Below are 16,182 nucleotides of genomic sequence, written 5' to 3'. Positions count from 1 at the left end.
TCTATTTCACCATCGACTAGATATGCCCGATGGTATCTATTGTCTCTGCATTATTTCTCGGCGGACTACTTTGATAGCAAATACGCAAGGAACACGTTCGTTTTTGGTGTTTGATTTTGGTAGCGCAAAATTATCTTCACTGTGTCTACATTACTGAATTGATTAAGGATAAATAGGATTGTTTGTAATTTGTTTGTAGTTTGAAATAATCTGTTAAAAAATCGCCGGCAGAGAAATTAAATATGATTAATAACATAGTGAATTAAATTCGAAAAAAGAAATAGCAAAAATGTTTTTGATAACATAACAAATTCTAAAATTGTGATGACGGCCATTACAACGTCTCCTAATCTATCTCTGCTGTCATGACTGATGCGAAATCGGAAAATACGATAGGGTTTGCACTGCTTCAATACATCTACGTGCCAAATTTTATAAAATAAATTAAATCATAATAATAAATCTGACAAATTAGAAACCAAGCCAGGGCGGCCATCTTTTCTCGTAGGAAAACGCGGGAAATCAAGACAGTGTTTGTAGTGCCAAAATAATCTTCTAACTAAATTCGGTCCAAATCAAACAATATTAAATTTTGACAAATCAGAGTTATCGGCGGCCATCTTGGATGCTAAGAGCCAAAAGCAAGATTAGATACACATCTTTTCAAAGCCAGTTGTTTTGCCTTTTTTGGACAATTTCACATAAAACTCCATGTTAGGGCAGGGGCATATGACGAGTTTCATTTGTATACGCTTTGCAATTTTCGAGAGATGTATCCAAAAATAGCGACGAAAGAAGGAAATGGTGAACCCCACGATCAAAAAGATATTAAATAAAAAAAAAAAGTTTTTTTTTTTTCTGGCACCATACGTGACATCAATGGTGCCGTCTACCGGGAGGTTTCAGACCACAACGATCCCAGACACAGTGAACAAGTATTTCGGAGATACTAAAATATATCAGTCGGGGATTAATCAAGTGTGATGACCATTGAGTTTTTTCAGTTTTGATTGAAGCTGTCTTTGGTAGAAAACACTGTCTAGGCCTTTTCAAGCAGGTTGCATCTGGCCGAAAAGTCCGTAGGCACTGAGCCACTTGTGTTTATGACAATTGTTTTCCTGCAAATAACAAAAACAAAACCAAAAACAATAATTATAAAATGAAGGCGAATTTCATTAAAATAAATGATTTTAAATTATAATGGATAAATACAATAAAACTAAAACCAAAACCCCAAAAGCAATATTAAAGAATACCAATAATCAAAAACGAAAGATTGAAACCAAAAGAAATAGGCGAGTTAACGATAAGATAGATAATGTATTAGCAATCTCAAGCTTCGTCCTATTTCTTCGGCTTTAAGATACTTCCGACTGTGAAATAACGATATTTATTCGCAAATGCCGAAAAGACTCATTAGAACGGAATGTGTGGTGAAGTAATCAAACGGAAAGCAACTTTATGAAGTGTCGTAAGCACCAAAAGCGGAAGGAAATAGCACGGTATCTGACATGTGTTCAGCAATATTGGTTTGATATTGACAAGTTAACTTCTTCACCATCAAAACTATTAATGTAGGGATGGTCTCTTCACGGTGATTTGTCGTCATAAACAATATCAGAAAATCTTATCGGCGTGAAGTAGGCGTAAGTAAATACGGCTCGACGTGGGGACCACATCAAAACAATGGCGTCGATACAAATGGCGCGTGTGATTGCCGTCAGATTATGCTAAAAATGTCTAAACCAAATGGATGTAAGATATTAATGGAATGGTGCACGTGCGATATATTCGTACTTCTGTATGATTATAAAAAGGCTGAAAATATATCAGACGACACAAATGAAGGGCCGGGACGGGATACAATAAAGTATGACAACATCTCGTTTGCATCCTTTTAAGATATGTTTTGACCCTTTTAAACATATGTCGTGGGTCACCTGTTATGATTTAATTGGTTTATGGGCAAAACACTATAGCTCCTGCAACAGGCTCTTGAGTAGGTGATGTAGAAAGCAAAATCATTTAAACATTTAACTGCACTTCATGGCATTGGGGACCATTAATGGTACTTAATACATCATAATAGGTATGTTTATTCCTGATTTGTAGGTCATCGTTGAATACATCATCATCAATTCCAAAGTTCCTTAAAATGTTTACAAAGTACAGTTTCCTGTTTGAGAGTAAACCTCAGGACTTGACCCCTAACAATGGCCTATATATATCTTTGTCTACTAATTTTAGCATTAAGGTCATCAATTATAAAAGCCCTGCCCATGTTAGAACAGACTGTAATAAATGACACTAAAATATCAGTGTGTCATATAGACACATCCGTTTGTCTGTAACATGCTGACATATAAAATGAATAACAATTAAGATATCCTCTATGTCCATTATCCTTCGACTATCAGCCTCTATTTAGGTTTAAACAGAATTATGTGATTTACACAGAATTGCAATTCAACCTCTGATGTTATATTGTACTGGAAAGGGTCGAATTCAACCTCTGATGTTATATTGTATTGGAAAGGGTCGATTTCATCCTCTGATGTTATATTGTACTGGAATGGGTCGATTTCAACCTCTGATGTCATATTGTACTGGAAAGGGTCGATTTCAACCTCTGATGATATATTGTACTGGAAAGGGTCGATTTCAGCCTCTGATGTTATATTGTACTGGAAAGGGTCGATTTCAACTTTTGATGTCATATTGTACTGGAAAGGGTCAATTTCAACCTCTGATGTTATATTGTACTGGAAAGAGTCGATTTCAACCTCTGATGTCATATTGTACTGGATAGGGTCGATTTCAACCTCTGATGTTATATTGTACTGGAAAGGGTCGATTCCAACCTCTGATGATATATTGTACTGTAAAGGGTCGATTTCAACCTCTGATGATATATTGTACTGGAAAGGGTCGATTGGAAAGGGTCGATTTCAACCTCTGATGTTATATTGTACTGGAAAGGGTCGATTTCAACCTCTGATGTTATATTGTACTGGAAAGGGTCGATTTCAACCTCTGATGTTATATTGTACTGGAAAGGGTCGATTTCAACCTCTGATGTTATATTGTACTGGAAAGGGTCGATTTCAACCTCTGATGTTATATTGTACTGGAAAGGGTCGATTTCAACCTCTGATGTTATATTGTACTGGAAAGGGTCGATTTCAACCTCTGATGTTATATTGTACTGGAAAGGGTCGATTTCAACCTCTGATGTTATATTGTACTGGAAAGGGTCGATTTCAACCTCTGATGTTATATTGTACTGGAAAGGGTCGATTTCAACCTCTGATGTTATATTGTACTGGAAAGGGTCGATTTCAACCTCTGATGTTATATTGTACTGGAAAGGGTCGATTTCAACCTCTGATGTTATATTGTACTGGAAAGGGTCGATTTCAACCTCTGATGTTATATTGTACTGGAAAGGGTCGATTTCAACCTCTGATGTTATATTGTACTGGAAAGGGTCGATTTCAACCTCTGATGTTATATTGTACTGGAAAGGGTCGATTTCAACCTCTGATGATATATTGTACTGGAAAGGGTCGATTTCAACCTCTGATGATATATTGTACTGGAAAGGGTCGATTTCAACCTCTGATGTTATATTGTACTGGAAAGGGTCGATTTCAACCTCTGATGTTATATTGTACTGGAAAGGGTCGATTTTATAAATTTATTTAATTATAGAAATGCTGTATAATCATACTATTGAAAAAAAAGAATCATAAACATATAAAATATACCTGACCCACATTGACATCAAGCATAGAAATAACGCTTTGAATCACATTCAATTGTGCATATGAAATGCCCGTGAATGCACTCTTAATTTTCCAACACATTATATTAAGCCGTTGATCTGGTTGAAAAATGCCTTGGTACCCATTTTTACATCTTGTCCAGAAATTACTCGCCCGTATGATATTCGACTCCCTCTGTTTGTATATTTGCAATGGCAGAGTTTGTAGATTTCCAGCGGCTTTGACTATACTTTTGGCATGTTATAAGAACACCAGAACTCTGACACTCTTCCTCTACTGATTCTCTGGGCATAGGGCATGCTAACCTTCGGCCTTGGAACCACTAATCGGTATGCAAAGTATGTCTGCTCTTTTGAAGGGTCAAAGACGTGGGTTTTTTTTCCAGATGGAACTCAATAACGGTTAACAGTGTTAGCGTAACAAACAGACGTTGGAAACATACCGATATGGCTCCGTTATTGGATACTACAGGAGGGGACGGTTTAAAAGCTACCACACCATGGTATCGGTCATTTTTGTATACATACGCTATATATGAGTATGAATCTGATTAAACAATTTGCCATTATTTGCTGAGACTATGTTTTTTTTTCAGGGTTTTTTCTGTGGATCTAGACTGGCTACCAGCCCCTACGTTGTTTTAAATAAACCGACTGTATTTTACTTCTAGCTTAACTCCCCTTATTTTGAGATACTAATTTTTTTTCTAAATAATTCAATATTCTAGAGACAACAGGCCAGTCTATTGTGAATCCTGACCAACGTAATTAAGCTATCGTTATTGGTTCTTGATTTGTTTTCCATTTCCCAGTTTTAAACCCCCTAACCCTAGCAAAACAATTACTGACATTATATGATAGCTGTAGATGCGACTGATAACCTGTAGCTGTGTAGGAGTCTATGCAGGACGTAATCAGCAAATTACAATGAAGCATTACTTCGGTATGATGGCATTTGCAGACAACTAATATCCCATGTCTCACAGACTCCATTTAGCTCCATATTTTTGTATTTGTCAGTTTCAAGGACGACATGCAATACTGTGATATCATCGACCTATTGATGCATTGCACTACATTGAAACTAAAGATTGAAATTAGAAACAAAAAACGCAAAAGAAGTGGATTCGAATTCGATGTGTCAATGGGGAGATTACCGTTAGAATATTAACGCAAGATCAAACTGTAGAATTACGTATTTTTCCTTTTGACGCTGTGGTACAATAACGTTATCTTGTTATGAGTATCATAATACGCATATCATAATGTTTAATAACATCAAGCAGAGTTATGATTGGTTTGAGGTTTCAACAGATCAATTACGTCGTCAAGGCTTGGATAACCTCATCGTAACAACGACTTAAAATACCATTGTGATGCCACAAAATAATGAGAAGGCCTGTCGTCATTTCAAAGTTCATGTCAGCATGAGATAGAGTGTTGTCTTCAAACATATTACATCACGGAGCAGAATAACCTCTTGTCGCAGTTTTCATATAAGCCCACTAAAATACAAAGGGTTAGGCCAATTTTAATTTCATATGGAATGGAAACTCGTGTAAGATCTTCCATTGATATTTTACGGATTATTAAAGTTAATTTAATTCAACATCAACAGTTTTCTCGCTTTGTCCAAAAGTCATTTATCGCCCATTCCGACAGTATAATATATTTATCATGGTTTACGCTGCTTTAATATCTTTGAAGGAAACTGTTGTTTTTTTCACATCGGATTTATTTAAAAAAAAAAAAAAAAAAAAAAAGGGATTCATTTGAAAATGTGTTCCATTTCCACCGGAAAACAAGCATTACACATTCTATTTAAAAATTCACATATGTGAATACCTTCTACGTTTAAAATAGGAACACAAGACCTTCATAATGATTTAGGAACTGATTATCAATTTAGGAAGTATCATTGAAAATTGAACGTATATAATATATATAAAAGTATAAAATTTTATGATATTTCTTATATCGGATTAAAAAGCAAAATAATGTCAGCGCACACAGGAAGTATCGAAAGTCAAATGGGTGACGAATAGACACCAACTGTAACTACGAAGTGAGTAAACATCAAAACAGAATAGAAAATAACATGAACACCCTCTTGAGACGGTAGTGAATCAACGTTCTTAAGAATTGCAAGCGTTTCTTCAACCACATGTTGTACCAATACCATATGTCCTTATCAAACCATGGAATATTTGAAGGTTGCAAAAGAGCAACCCTTTAATACGATGGCTGGTTTGTGTCATTTCATCCGTTGAATCTTGTTATATTTATCTTCTTTCGTTGGATCTTGCTATATTTATATTTTATTTATTTTATTTCCGGAGCCAAAACAAAAAAATGGTTTGGTTTGGTTTTAAAGGGGTTAGCGTCCTATTTAACAGCTAAGGTCATTTAAGGATGTGCCTCGATGTGTACAATGTATGTGTCCATGTGTATATGTGCGCTGGAGGCGGAATGTTGGTGTATGTGCCTCCTTGCGATAGCTTTGATCTGACACCAATTGTATAGTGCTACCTATAGCTATAGTGAAATAGCATGCCGAAGGCAGCTAACATAGAATTCCACCTAGTCACATTGTTCTGACGTCAGGTAAACCAGATGTAGCGTTTCCCTAAATACTGAACGTTTAGTAGTTAAAAACAACTCTGATTTTTAGGACTTTGATATATTCTAGCCTTAGACACACCCCATTTCTTCCCTCACCTGGGCGAACGTTAACACTAAGGCCAAACGTGAGGTACAATGTATTGCCAAGCAAGGTGCTAGAAAACGAAAAGGTTGTTAGGCAGTAGAGGGGAAAAGACGGTGATCACAAATGTTTCAATGGCTGCAACACACTTATTGGGGTCGCTTTTGTGTCTCGAGTAGTGGAAACAAAAGCAAATCTCCAATTCTGCAGCAGGTCGCACATTAGACATCTCTAACAACATGCAGTGTTCAATTTATAACAGCAGGTGCATTCTTTCTCAATCCCTGTCCAAAGAAATAGCACAAATCAGCCTCAATACTTTCATCACAGTAGACACTGACAATTACGTCATGAAGACGACTGTAAAATGTCTGCAGCGTAAATTAAATTAATTTTTGTTTAATACCGTCAATTCTTCGTTTATTCGGTCGACAGACTGCATCTATTAAGAAAATCTTGATACATAAGACATGTTCTGAAGTAGCAGACATTGTGGTTATACATTATTTATGAAACTTTAATTGTCATGATCTGAATGGATGGTTTATTTGTCCTACATTTATATTGCCACTACATAAACTTATCAAAGTCAGTGTTTGGTTACGATACTATAACTCTAGCGTGGTGAATGCGATGACATTATAAATGTGACAGAAAGTAATAAAAACGCCGGAAATAGCTGCGTAACATTGGCTATTGCCTGTTCCATTTATAGAATAATTACCTCAAATTTGATCGATTTGTCTGCAATCGTGTTCGGAATTTTAGGATTCTTAAGGCTGAACAGAATGCAGTTTAATATTCAAAAGATTAGGTCGCTTTAAAGTTTTCTGTTTGACGTAAGGATTTTAAATTTGGGTAAGTAAGTAGGTAGATAGGTACATTTGTGTAGATAGGTAGGTCAAAATAGTTTTCTTATGTGAGAAAGAAAATTGCTAACTTTAATGAAAGATGTCATGCGTCCATTTTGTTACACGATCTGAACAGTCATTAAAGCACTTTAATAGCCTATATTTACATTTCAACTGCAAGTTCAGCATTACCAGGAGAAATTGCGTTCATAGAACAATGAATGCATTTCGATCAGTGTCATTTTGAAGCTTCCCGTCAAAACTCATAAGACAACCGTTCGAATCAGACAGATTGTGATGGCTGCTGTTCTAGGAATATTGCTTGCGGTGACGACAGAAATACTTTAATGTCGAAAATAAAAGGGAATATTTATATTAAAGTCAATAATAACTTACTACTGTATAAAGATTTAAATATCAGACTTAACGAATTTTTTTCAATGTTCATGCAAGTATGAACTTGAAAATAATGCCGAAAATCCTTATATGAATGTCAGTAAAATACTTCGCCGATCTTCGTTTCTAATTGGGGACAGTAGATATTGTACCTGGATTTAACATAAAAATAAATTTTAGAAAGCATTTATTTCCATTCACCCGAGAATTATTTAAAACGGACATTGAAAAACGTACTGTTCCGTGTCTTAGACGAGATAAAAGTATACGTTTTACACCTTACACCTAATGAAAACAAATTATATTTTCAGGTTATAAACATTACAAGAAATGAAACCTAATTCCATAAGTCTTATATCAACTTACTGAGAATACATTTAAATCAAATGCAAAATAGTAATCATTCAAATTGACAGGAAGGTTTTTTAACTCGTTATATCGAAATCAAGTTATTCTAGTCTAGTGTCCGAAATTTAACGTCACGATCGACGATTGATCCATTAAAAATATGACATTATATCTTTAGATCACTAACCAGGAGTGCTAATTGAGCTAATATCAGGACGAGCGTGCATCGTCTGTTTGTTCGCAGAAGAGAAAGAGCTAACGCTACACTCCCAGCATGAGCGTTTGACAGATTACAGCTTCACGCTAAATGATACAAAGGCTTGTCATGAATTCCATGTCTCATTTAGTATGCTCATCTTTCACATGATTTATTTTAGATCTAATGATGATGTAGTGAAATCAAAGCTGAAACAGACCTCAATAACACTACTAGTCGATAGCGGTTGAGGAGATATTATCCTAATTAGGAAAAACCATCCGTGAGCGAACGAGGTTCAACGTGGTATAATAATTATTGATGGTGCGGAAATAGGGGTTAGGTTTTAAACTGTTTATCTGGGGGTGGCAATGCGATATATGAATGGTTGATTTGTGAAGTTGTAAGGCAGTGCTTACTATACCGGCGTAGTTCATCTGTTCCTAAGTGCCTAAAGTATTCCTATATGTTTTCATAGTTTAATCATTCCATTAATTGCAGGTTATGATAACACGAAATGCCTTACTGTTTCTCTTTTCAGTCTAGATAGGAACCTTCCTTATTCTGTTGTTTTTGTTTCCTATCAATATCAATTGTGTTGTTGGTACACTTTTTATTTTTTAGCATAACGTTATATACTTTGAACAATTATATATCAAGTTCTACCAACTTTTAATGCAACCAACTTACTGGTCCGAATAGAAGTATGTAGGGGTTCGTTATATTGGAGGAATGTGGAGAACCCAGAAGAAGAAAAACGTGGACAGAAAGGTGACCCAATACCTTTTCACGTCAGATTGGATATCGAACTACACATGTTCTTATGAAACACATGTGTGCTATCCACTGCGCAACTCGATCTTCAATCAATAGTGTTTAGTTTGGTTTGTACAGCTAGAGTCATTAAAGGACGTGCCAGTTTTTGGTGGTGGAGGACCCGGACTCGGACCCGCCACCCAGTGCTGGAGGGTAGGTGATCGTGGACGGTCAGACAAATAGGAAAGTGAAAAGAATTAGCATTCTTTCGTCAGAATAATAATGCACCCCTGTCGTCGTAAATGTAAGCAGCAGTAAGACCCTCTGACACGCTTTATTGATCGTGATTGATTTCAGCATCTTCTGGAATAGCAACGTCGTCATATGTTGGGTTTGACTAAAATACACGGCACGACGAATGTATATATGGTATGTTAGTATGAAGCTCTTATCTTTTCTATATTTAGACACTGGTCCATCATCAGACACAAGCGCTTAAATAACCATGTTTTAAAGAAAGTATTTCAGTGACGTCGTTTGTAAAAAGTCGACATTACACAAGCGTTTGAGTGGTCATGCTTTTCAGGTTTTTATTGACCATGACATGACACTAATTGACATTAGTACACACACGCGTTTAAATATAACGGTTAACAAGCACCTACTGAGTGACAAAAGTGTGGGGCGTAATTAGTCACAAGGGTTGTAAGTGGCTATTATAGAAAAACTACTTAGTGTCGACTTTATAAGATTGTTTAATTAAATAAGCGTTTAGTTAAAATTGTTATGAAACCAATCTCTAAGCAATCATTTCGGAAAGGAATTGTCAAGCATGATTGAAAATTACGCCACAAAAATGATCATTTGTAATTACGACCTTATTCAAAATCCTACATTCATTATTGATGACATAAACTTGTTCACGGATAACGCGTGACTGAGTTGGAAGAGAATATGATTATAAACACAGTTCGCTAACATAATTTTAATGATCTACTGTATTCGTATACAACAATTTTATAGTCTGACTGTTCCTGACGCGCTCCTGCAATTGCCTAGTCTTCAAACGCGCGCATGTATGGTCTAGTTTCTATTCATTCCCTCAATATGATTGGTTAATATTCATGCATGTAACTGTAAGCATGTGTAGTTGACAATCCGTATATTGTATAACCCGGACTACGTGACGACACAGAAATGGCGGCCAAAATATTATAACCGCCACGACACCATGATTTCATAGATATACATGCACTGTCGAATAAGGCTGAGGAATTATTTATGAAATGTACCTAAATATAACCGCAGATGCCGATATACTTCCTGTGTGACCTTGGTATAGTGTAAAAAGGCCTTGCTGGAGAAAGTCACCCTAATTTGACTTAATACAATAAGAACGATTATCTTTAATACAATTTCACGTACTTCCGCTGTTGTCCATATTGATTAGGTAGACAGTATGTAGTAGCATGCATTATACTGGGGAGCACCAGTGAATATCATCGGAGACAAAAACACCATCGCATTCAACGGTGTAATGTGTTCTACTGTTTATGCTTTTAAATCCATGGTTATGTTCATGCAGTATTTGTATTTTGTCTCTATAAATTATATGTCTTTTGCCAAAAAATCCATTTTTTTTTATTTAATTTTTAATTTAATTTTCATAATCATATATCTACATCTGAATTAAGAGCAAGGAAGTAACTCTAACAGTGTAGACAATATTGTGTTGTCAAATTTTCGTAACAATCCACTCCCTTATCGAGACACAGCAAAAAACACAAAACAATGCGAGAGTTAACACCCTTGCTTCGCCACTAGATGGCACTGCTACCACAGTGGTTCTACAAATCTAGTGCTGACAGTGGTATTGGATGCGGGATAAGCAGAATAATCAAAAACAATTCTTATTTGAAATAGTATTGTTATTTTTGACGGTTAAAAGTGAAACTTGTTTAATAAATCAATTCAATATAAAAACATTTGCACTTCATGTCAAAAACTGTTAAACGAAATTAAAAATGAAACAATGACACTTTTCATTTGAAATATCTTTTATACATGGAGGGGAAAATATAAATGCCTTTCATAAATTGTATACGCTTCGGATATTTATAGAAAGTGTTTTATTTGATTTAATACTAGCGATTCTGCATGTGCAGTTAGCATTAAGTTTGTATGACCGCACCGTTGGCCATAGCTACTGCGTGTGTGCGAACACAGATATTACTTCTTTGGCCCAAACATCTGTATTAATTCATTCAATTTTTCATTTTTATTTTATTGATTTACTTTTGAAATATTAACTTATATAACGAATGTCTGTCCATTTAAACTTACTTCAAGCTATACGTAAAGCGATGTTTTATATTTTAACTTCGCTGTAGTGAACATACATGATGCACTGTGTATTTAGGGTACATGTATGCTGCTTTAACTCATTCACCCCTAACATTTCATATTGAACTAATCCAACCTTAGAATTGGAGGAGTTCAAATGTGTTTTTAGGGTGCCTGTAACGAGGTTATCATGACGATGGTAGTGTCAAAAATAGATTTGATATTTTTGTTACGGAATCGTGCTATAATAACCGGATGCTATTGGTAGTTTCTTTTCTGTCATTTAGGCATTATGGTTTTCATGTTCAGTATAAATGCAATTTTTGAAGAAACAAAAACAATGTTTCTTGTTTGAATCAAAAGTTTCCAGATGGAAAAGTTAAATACGTGGAATCAATTTAAACACAATGTTTATCACTTACATGTACTTTGTGAGGACTCTTCTAAACATTATAAACATAACATTTTCTGTTGTCATTCTTGCCTAATACCGAAGTACTATATATTTCAGGTTTGTGACGCTATGTTAACCCTTTCACCCCTACGTAACTTTAGTAAACTCTTCCATGCTTAGATCTGGATGAGTCCATTATGGTCTAGAGTGGTGAAAGGGTTAAACCTATACGAGGTAGAAACATGTAACAGTAATGCGCTTGTTCTAGTGAAAGTGGCCAAAGTGGACATCCTGTGATTATTGACGAAAAACAGATGTTTTCGATCAAATCAAGTTGCATTTTTTAAAGATTCCTATTTTTTCCAAGCAGACGACAAAAATCGACAAAACTCAACAATGAGGGAAAAGGAATAATGTCAAAATTCAAAATGGATACGAAAATACGTGTAATTGTAGGTATTTTCCACGAAAATACGTGTAATTGTAGGTATTTTCCACGAAAATACGTGTAATTGTAGGTATTTTCGTAAGTAAACTATTACTGTATAATAATATTTTAACAGAATATTCTAATGAACGTAATCACGTAATTAAAGCTAGAAAAGTCATGGTTGAAAAACAAGATGTCTGCCATTTTTAACGTGCCACCACGGCTAAGCATCGCGATATATACGGTAGTCCTTTACTTTGAATATTGATTCATTTGTGATAGACTCTTGATTAGAATGCCGAGTTCTATGGCGTTGGTCATGGATAATGATGTGGAATTGTAATCTTTGCCCTGTTAAGCCAACATTATATTACCGTCATATCAGTTTGCACACACTGTTTCGGTGAAGCCATAACTATACACAATAACACTATCTCACATTCAGTGGGTTCTAGAGTACAGCAGGAGGCTGCACATGAAATATCCATGTTGATGCAATGGCATCTGATACTCTGCAATACTCACACGTCAAAAGGACAGACTTGTCGCCATTGTAACAAAAACATATTCCTCAGGACAGGAATCATAGTATAAGTCTTCTAAAGTCTACTGCATGATCTCACCGGGTGATATGTTGTGTATTTGTCTGATATAAACATTGATATTGTTTGTTATGTTCATTAGCGTGCCTGATGGTTTTGTTGTAACAACCCGAGTTTCCGGTGTAATGACTTGACATTACCTTGCTTTGACCTACATGGCAGGTGTCGTCAATGAAACAAAACGCGCTTACCCTTTCAGAACACTTTGATTCTACTCGTACTTTTTCAGAGTTCTCCATGAAAACATTTTCTCTGTTAATCACAGGAACAAGAAATGGTGCTTGAGAACAGAATTTAAGCTTGTGCATGGCAACGGTTATGTAAATGCGGGCCCCGGTTTGTTCTTTTCAGCTCAAATATTGGATCCGATATTTGTCGTTAAATGTTGATACTGTTATATAAATGTTTTTGTTTCTATTTTGATCTAATCCAAGTCAATGGGGAAAACGCAATTTGAAGCATCGTGTCATGTCATTGAACGAGAGATCGATAAGTGTAGTATTGAGGATCAATATTTAATGAATAACAAATAATGACTAGGATTTCCACGGTTGGATTGAAAAGCCGTTATAATTAAAAACGGCACAGGACCTGTGAAATATGCAACTATTACGGAATAGCATTTATCGATGTCTAGTAATGCGATATTACCGAAATGCTGTAGCAAACGTCATTTCATGATGTGACAGGTTTTTGTTGACATTCGTCTGTTTATGAATTTTTTATTATCTGTATGACCCTAAAAATGAGGTCATTCAGAGCAAGTGTTTCAATATGAATCATACCTTAGGGCTGGATTGATTGTGTCGAGTGGAATATGACTTGTATTTCCTTGACGAACGTGCAAACGCAATGGCTAGTTCTGCCATTATGGAAGGAGAGTCCAATTCTACAGAATCCTGAAAAGTATTAATTCATAATTTATTGATGATACATGAACTGATACAAAAAACATTATTTTCGTGCCTTATTCTCTTCCGCTTGTGTCAACACAAAAGAGGTTCACACATCGCTTATATCAATAAAAATAACGTTTCCGTGTCATTACAAAAAGGATTTCCTGTCGCTTATATCAATATTAAAACGGCTCCCGTGTTGCTTTTTTTTTTACATGAAAGAGACTAAACTAGTTGATCACATCACATTTGTCACGAATAATAAAACTGTGTTACTGCGACAATATCCATTCACTATTGGACGACATCCGGGTATACCCTATCGCTTTGCAATCTGTTTTCTTTATCATTAGCACAGCAATGGGGACATTAATAAAACAAAAAGGGTACAATTTAAAAAAAAATTGTCACCGTCTAATTGTTATCAAACATGATCCTGATCCGACCCCTGGGCTGATTTGTGTCTCGGGCTAACACGGAAAGCGTTTGTTAAAAGCCATATTATACACTTTTTTCACACGCTATTCTATATCATCAAGCAATGTAGCGGATCCTTAGTCAGTGGATCGCCGGAGACCAGGTAGCTTAACTGGTAGNACACAATTGGCGAGCTTATCAACCTAAGCTGGCAGTACCCGAACCTCGACTATAATAGAAATGCCTTCGGGGATGAAGAATGGAGGGGGAAATTTAGCCTTACTTGGACTGGTTCGATCACCTGCAACCAGGTACCTGTAACTTTATATGACTATAATCACATTCCACCTTGAAATAAAATACGACGAACAGCATGGCATACAAACTGATATATAGTGTGTACACTTTCAGTTTGTTTCAATCACTGTCCTATGATTGAAAAGTATTTTTTTCTGAAAAGCGCCGTACCGGAAGTGAAACGGTTATGGCGCAAGCCGGGCGGGAGGTTTCGGTCCGGGGAATACTTCTGCCCGGCTAACGGTATCATTTATGAAAAACAACCCATATCACGGACAATTATACACAAATATATATATTGATTACTGTCTTATCTATCTAAAATTCAAAATATTAATCCAGCCTAATTAGATGTATATTACCTAGCAATAAATGTATCCAAGTGTCATGAGATGAGTGGAAATAAAATGTATGTATGTAAATATTGTATTCAATGTCTTCAAATATCAAAAGTATGGAGAGAGCTTGTATATAGGCAAAGCCTGTTGCTCAATCATTTTGTTTAATCAATAAAATATATTTGAAATGAAATCTATTTACTTCATTAATAGGTTGGCGATTAGTTACTGAAAATCATATAAGTCACTGATATCTTCATTATAACTGAACACAAGTTACACTGGCTAGACACTAAACGCTTCCTTTCGACTCTGCTCGGGAGAATTCTCCCCTAAGTCAAATCGGTAGAGCTTGAGACTAGTAAAATAGAGGATCGGGTTCGATCCTTATCAGAAGCATTGAAAAACAATGACCTCTGTTACATTGGCACCAATGTAAGAGACCCGGATATTATTGACAAATGTCCGTATCATTGCTCTTACAAGCAGTGCTGTTACAAAACATTCCCATTGAAAAGCTCGAGGCGAGTTGTTTCCTGGACGGCTAGTATGCTACCTTTATTAAAAGAGGAATTGCTTCCTGTAGACTCGCTGGGGGATTTCTCTTCAGCTCAATCGTTCGAACAGCAGACTAGTAAACCAGAAGACCCGGATTTGATCCCTAAAGGAGGTAGGTAACCACGGAAATATTCAAAAGATCATTTACCAATCAAAAACCAGGAGAAGAAAACTTACTCCACTGTGATTGGATTCAATTTTAATGGCGAAAAATCAATTAGAGAATGTTTATTTATGTGCGACACAATACGACAGTGAGTGATTCAACAAGGTTTTTTTATATTAAACCCGACGGACTTTTGGGAATAACAAAACACAGCAAATCACTCTCATTTTTTTTATTTTTTTTATATATATTTTATAACGTCGAACACTTTCACTGCATCTCAGGCAGACAAAACAGTTCAACGTCTCTGAATCGTGGACAGCTAATTTGGTCGATATACAATTTGTTGACTTAAGTACCTTTCAATATGGGCTACGATCGCTGAGACAGATAGGACAGACTTAGACCTATTTTTGTCTGAAATGTTTCGTACGATTTCATCAATTCTTCATTCAGGAAACCAGGTTTTGGTTCTATCAACCTAAACGCACAATAGCACGAAACGTGTTTTACTAAGAAAGTGTCGGTAGTATTCATACAACCGTCATCATCCTATAGTGCGTATAAGGAACAAAATAGCTTATCACTCTCAAATACTTGTTCAGCTCCCTTACCTTCACGACAAACAAACAACCATGTATTTTTCATTCAAGAACACAATGAAACAAACGTATGACGTCACAACGAATAAAATGAATTTGGCTGTTCATGGTAAATTTCATCGACGGTCAACAACTTTTCAAAAATCACAACGAAACAAAGCTTA

The sequence above is a fragment of the Mizuhopecten yessoensis genome, unplaced genomic scaffold (genome assembly GCF_002113885.1).
Source record: "Mizuhopecten yessoensis strain PY_sf001 unplaced genomic scaffold, ASM211388v2 scaffold5503, whole genome shotgun sequence".
NCBI lineage: Eukaryota > Metazoa > Mollusca > Bivalvia > Pectinida > Pectinidae > Mizuhopecten > Mizuhopecten yessoensis.
This window is presented reverse-complemented; position numbering follows the sequence as displayed.